Raw genomic sequence first — 6,174 nt, forward strand, 5'->3', positions numbered from 1 at the left:
GGCAGGCTGAAATTATTGCAAGGAGCCTCTGATATCTTATAGTTTCCCATTATTGTCTGTAGACTAAATAGATAGATCCAAATTTATATATTATCCATTTATTATTTAAACAGTGATAATTCCAAAAATTAGTTTGAATTTTCAAATATTTATCAAATAGTTCATATATTTATGAAAATTATCCTATTTGTAAAATTAATAAAATACAAATAAAATTAATTAACTATAACTATAGTAATTGAGTATTTTCTTGACAGATTTAATTAGTGGTATTACTATCCAGTAAAAAGCTTTTATATAAATGCAAACTGTACAAATATTTAAAAGGAGAGCTGTATACCTTAAAAACAGAAACTGCTAAGAACCACTGACCACTAAACTGTTAACATGAGCCTAAGCCATGTTTATTTTATTTTATTTTATTTATTTATTTTTTTTCTGCTGTACACATAGGCTCCGGACGCGCAGGCTCAGCGGCCATGGCTCACGGGCCCAGCCGCTCCGCGGCATGTGGGATCTTCCCGGACCGGGACACGAACCCGTGTCCCCTGCATCGGCAGGCAGACTCCCAACCACTGCGCCACCAGGGAAGCCCCCATGTTTATTTTAAAACAAATAATGAGTAATTCCTTAATATTCTTTTTTTCACCTGCAAGGAATTTTCCAAGAGTCTTTGAGAATTTAATATTATTCTTTCATTTATTCCACTAGTATTTATTGAGTGCCTACAACCAGGTACTCAATATTGTATCTACCACAGAATATTGCATAAAACCCTGACAAATATTGGGGCGATTAACCATTTAGGAAGATATACTGATAAATTACTTTTTTGCAATGAGTTTACTTTTCTTATTAATTTACATAAAGTTGTTAATGTTTCAAATAAAATGTTATTGACCCTGATAAATAATATGGTCTTCAAGTATGAATGCAGGAAAAAATGGATGCAGTAAAAATTTTTTCTTTATTGCAAAACTGGAAAGATGCTTAGATTTCCTCGAAGTTGCTCTTTGACCTGATACTTGAATTACCCTCTTAAACCACATGCTTCATGCAAAAATGTTAAATAGTTTTAAATTTTCCAAAGTTCAAAAATTAATAAATTTATTGAAATAATCACTAGTAATATTGTTTTAGGACTTCTCTGGTGGTGCAGTGGTTAAGAATCCTCCTGCCAATGCACGGGACACAGGTTCAAGCCCTGGTCCAGGAAGATCCCACATGCTGAGGAGCAACTAAGCCCACGCACCACAACTACTGAGCCTGCGAGCCACAACTACTGAGCCCATGTGCCTAGAGCCCATGCTCTGCAGCAAGAGAAGCCACAGCAATGAGAAGGCCGCGCACTGCAAGGAAGAGTAGCCCCACTCACCACAACCAGAGAAAGCCTGTGCATAGCAACGAAGACCCAATGCAGCCAAGAGAAAAAAAATATATTGTTTTATATTTACAATTAGTAATAGAATATAAGCACTGAAAATAAAAACTGAATATAAAACAAATTCTGGTAGTGTGATTATCTGCCATATGTATTTTACTGCAATAGAGGTAGCAGACCAAAAGACTTTCAAAGTTAATGAAAGTACTTGAAAACCTCCTTAACTCCTAAATTTAAAGTGTATTTTAAATGAAACATTCACTACTTTTGCACACATTATGAAATGAATCATTCACCATCTTTTAAGACATCTTTCTTTTTAGGGATCTTATATATAGTTTATTTAACTGTCTTTGTGCTTTATTTTATTATTTATTTATACTTCATTCCTTTACTTATCTATTTTATTGAGGTATAATTGACATATAATATTATGTTAGTTTCAGGTGTACAACATGATTCAATATTTGTATATATCAAGAAGTGATCACCACAGCAAGTTTAGTTAACATCCCTCATTCATTTTTATTGCTGAATGATATTCCATTATATGGTATACCACATTGTGTTTATCTATTCATCAGTTGATGAACAGTGGGTTGCTTCAACTTTTTTGACTATTATGAATTATGCTTCTATGAATAGTTGTATACAAGTTTTTTTTTTGTTTTGGGTTTTTTTTTTTAGTTTATTTAATTGTCTTTGAATTTCAGGATGTTGTGGCACTTAAAATTAAAGATTATCAAAACTTGCTGAAAGATAAGTGGATGCTTCAGTAGTCTGGATTATGTCTACAACCAGCCAATACTTGATAGCAATGAACAAATGAGTAGATTGTGACAGTTTATCCATCTTTTCAACCTAACTGTGTAGATACTGAATTAAGAGCCTGTTGCTTACTAGGGGCTATTAATACATCAAGACGGTATTTGCAGGATCCAGCCAGGTAATGACCTTCCTGTACTTTGACAGTTGATAAATTGTAAGGTTGATACACTACTAGAGTTTCCCAGACCCCCACCTGAAAGTAGTATTGGGACAAAGTGGTGATGTATGGTCATAGAATTCTCTAAGTTGGGGTGAATATTTGATTTAAATAGTACTTTGATTTCCAAATGATTTTGAAATTAGAGACACGACTAGAACCTGAATGGACTTTCTTTTACTGCCTAACTCCATTTTGGCCCTTCAGAGATACCTCCCAGCTCTGACCATAACCGTAAATGTGATCTCACACTCAGCCCGTGTAGATACACATGTTGAACTTGAATCACACTTGTGGATTTGACCATTATCCCATGTCCATTGCTGTCTTTTAGCTTACCACCTGCCACAGGTGCTTTGTATTAATACTTTGCTAAATTAATAAGTCTAATAAATTTATGTTCTCAGCAAGAACATGTTAAACTTTTTTTTCTGGTGGGTGTGACCAACTAGTATAACTTCACAGACATACTCGTTATTCTCGGTACCAACTTAAATTACTCACATAGAACTTAGTTTTGAAGACAAAGTATTTCAAATACTTCAAAGGCATGGAAACATACAGAAGACAAACTGAATTTTAAAAGTCCTATTTAAAATTTTGTGATATTAAACATGAGTTTTCCTTGGCAATATTTGAGGAAAATTGTGGTTATTTTTTAAGCCCTCCTACCACTCATTTTTAAGTAAGTCATACCTTGAGCAAGGGTGACATATTTCTGGGTGGCAGAGTTCTTTTCCACGAAGTGGAAATGTTATGTTACATTAAACAAAATGAGGCTCCTTCTAGTTCTAACAGTTTGTGATTCTAGGAAATAAGTATTTTTATAATTACATTTTCTTGTAAATTTAAGAGAAAGGGAACTTTAGAATTGCATTAGGTGAAGCTGCAAGGTTAATTCTCATCATAATGCATAATTCTGATGATTTTTTGTGTGGTAAACTTTTCTGTCTTATGTGATTATAAATGATTACTTTTTTATACCCGAGTGCTTAGCATACAATATGAACTCAATATATATATATATTTTTGAACTCAATATATTTTTGGAATAATCAGATTTTTGCAAACAACCATAATTATTGCCTGGTCTACCACTTCAGTTCACAAAAGACACGCGAGGGCCTGAGATGGCAAAACAGACTTGTCCAAGGTCAGCTCATGTCTTTGACGCCTTTAGTGCTTTTCTTTCTACACTGGCGTAGACTCTCAATGTAAGATTTCATAAATTTAACCATTTTTATTAAGACAGAAAAAAATACCACTGAGATATAAGATTGAAACTATTACAACCTATCCTGACCATCAGGATGATGGATAAAGATACTACTCAGGCATTCCTAGAATTAAAGGAACCAAAAGAGTTATATTATCCTCACAATTATAAAAAGAATGAAGATTTTAGCTAATAATTGATAAAATTGTTATTGATAAAATAACAATAAAACTTTGTTATTGGTTTTTTTCTGTTGAGTGAAAGAAGTTGGTCTTTGTCAAGTTTTCCAAGGCTTATAATTTTAAGATTGCCTGGACACTAGCACATAGTTACGGCTTTGTAGAGGTGGGGTTTTTTAGTTGTTTTTCAATTGACAATGGTGGCATTAATGTAAGTGTTTTCCCCTTTTTGTTTAAAAGAATAGAAAGATGCACTAGTAAATTACTGTTTCAAGTCTTTTGCATTCTATTCATAATATCAATCAGTCCCGAGATCTAGAAATGGAATTTATTAAAAGTGCTTTATATTTAACTAGAAACATTATATTAATTATTAACATCAATTTATTGCATTATGAATTTCACCCTGCAGGGAGTAAGATTATTGTAAAGTAAGTGGATGGAACCAGAATCACATTGATGTTAACCTATAAAAACCTTTAAATTATCCTGATATCAACAACAATATACTTTGTTTTGTGAGCATAACCCTACATAGTGACTTAAAGTTACACATGTCTAATGTAGGAGGGCAGGGCACTTGTCCCAGAGTATGGCAGGCTGGTTTCAAATCCTAGTCTGGTCATTTCCAATCCCTGTGACCCTGGGAAAGTTAGTTCACTTCTCTGTGTCTCAGTTTCCTTATTGGTAAAGTAGGGCTAATACCAGGGTCTACCTCACAGCGTTAGAAGAACTTCATGATTTAATATACATGCCAAGCACAGAGTAAGTACTGAATAAGTGTCAGTTATCATCATTATAACACAGAAATGTACAGAATATAATAAAAAGTACACACCTGCCATGTAAGTTTCCAGTTTTTTAAAAGGTGTGATTGAATTGATGTAAGTTAATTCTGTGCGTGATGATAGACTTGGTATACCCTGTTATTTCCTCTGGTGTATTGTATTAATTTATGTATTCTTCAGTATATATCTGTATGTACTGGATCAGTATATAAAATATTTTTTGTGATGGGTTATGCTTGAAGGATTGAAAGTGGCTGTCTAGAGCATCTGAATTCCTCCTCAACTGCTAAAAGTTACTTCGGTGCTGTCTAAGGTTTTTTTCCCATCTGGTGAACAACGAGCAGGAAGATTGGCTCTTGGGATGGGGAGTGGTGAAGATAATGGTGTAAGTAGCTTGGGAGAGGAGGGATCGCATCCAGGTGTAGACTGGGCGGGGGACAGAGGCGGTGGGTGGAGAGGTACAACTGGGTGGAGGAGGGGAAGCCCAGAGCGTGCAGCAACTTGTGCTCAGACTCTGGGTTGGGCTGTAGGAAGGGTGGAGAGGCTCTGCTGAGATTAAGCATGTTTGGTTCTTGAAAGGAGGCAGGTTGAGAGAAGGGAGAAAAGAAACTTTTAAGTCAGCTAACGCTTGCATGGCGTGAGATGTGGTTCTGAGAGGCTGGCACTCTTGCACACTTTCTGGGAGATGATAGGGGTAGTTGTGAGAGGGGTGAAGTGGTGAAAGGAGTTGAGGGAAGAGAGAAGGAAAGGTTGGAGTCAGTTGAGTTAAGAATCCTGTCGCTAGAATCCTTATGACTCAAGGTGATGTGTTTTAGGCACTGCTTGTAAGCCAATTAAGAGCTAATGGGATTAAATTGTACTGGAGGCAGTATATAAGAACAAAACGCTGCTGCTGCATTCATAAAGTCCAAAACTGGGTTTCTGTAGCTGACGAGGAACTTTGTCCGGTTGTCATGTTCGTCGTGAATTGAAGAAGCACAAAGGGCAATGATGTGCTTTTTGGTACAATCTGTTCAGGGACTTTTCTGAGGAGATAGTGAACCACGCAGGAAACATGCCAAAGGTTATAGTTATACTAAAACTGATAAACGAATGATAGAGAGGCAATAAAGAACAGACTGTGGGAAAAAGGGGTGGATAAGTAGTTCTGGTTCTTTTCATTGTAATTGATCTTTTGTCAGACAGCGTCCCTATCTACTAATACTTGCCCCTCGATCGCAAATAGACTCCCCTCCAAACCCCCAAGCATTTCCGAGATTTCTTGGAGGATTTCATCAAAGCGTTCATGAGCACATCTGGTGATGCCAAGTGCACCACTGCCCGTGCCCAGACAGTGCCTCCTCTCCCGCTAAAAAGAATTGGATCCCATGATGCATGGAGAGGAAAAGAGAATGTCACCCTCTTTTATTATGGAAGGACAATAAATTAATGATGCATTGTAGCATCTTTCAAAGGTGAAAGTTTCTGTACCACTGTCTCCTTAAATCTCAGGCATGGGCAGGGCAGGAAGAACTCTGAGTGACACACACTGTCCTGTTCTCAAGTGTGCTTCACTCTCCCAGGACAAGGCTTTGCTCCTGGGCCACGCTATGCTTGTCTGCTTCCAGTACATGAAGTCTCTGTCT

At 36.4% G+C, this 6,174-nt stretch overlaps 1 long non-coding RNA gene across 1 annotated transcript in view; it reads left to right on the plus strand.

The window, feature by feature from the left end:
* LOC115863564 (uncharacterized) overlaps window positions 1-1,572 on the plus strand; it is a 173,438-nt gene extending 171,866 nt beyond the window's left edge. Inside the window, exon 4 of the long non-coding RNA XR_009566397.1 lies at window positions 1,141-1,572. This is a non-coding gene — a long non-coding RNA (uncharacterized lncRNA). The remainder of the gene's footprint in view (window positions 1-1,140) is intronic.
* Window positions 1,573-6,174: the final 4,602 nt, after the last annotated feature.

Source organism: Globicephala melas, chromosome 13 (assembly GCF_963455315.2).
Source record: "Globicephala melas chromosome 13, mGloMel1.2, whole genome shotgun sequence".
Classification (NCBI taxonomy): Eukaryota; Metazoa; Chordata; class Mammalia; order Artiodactyla; family Delphinidae; genus Globicephala; species Globicephala melas.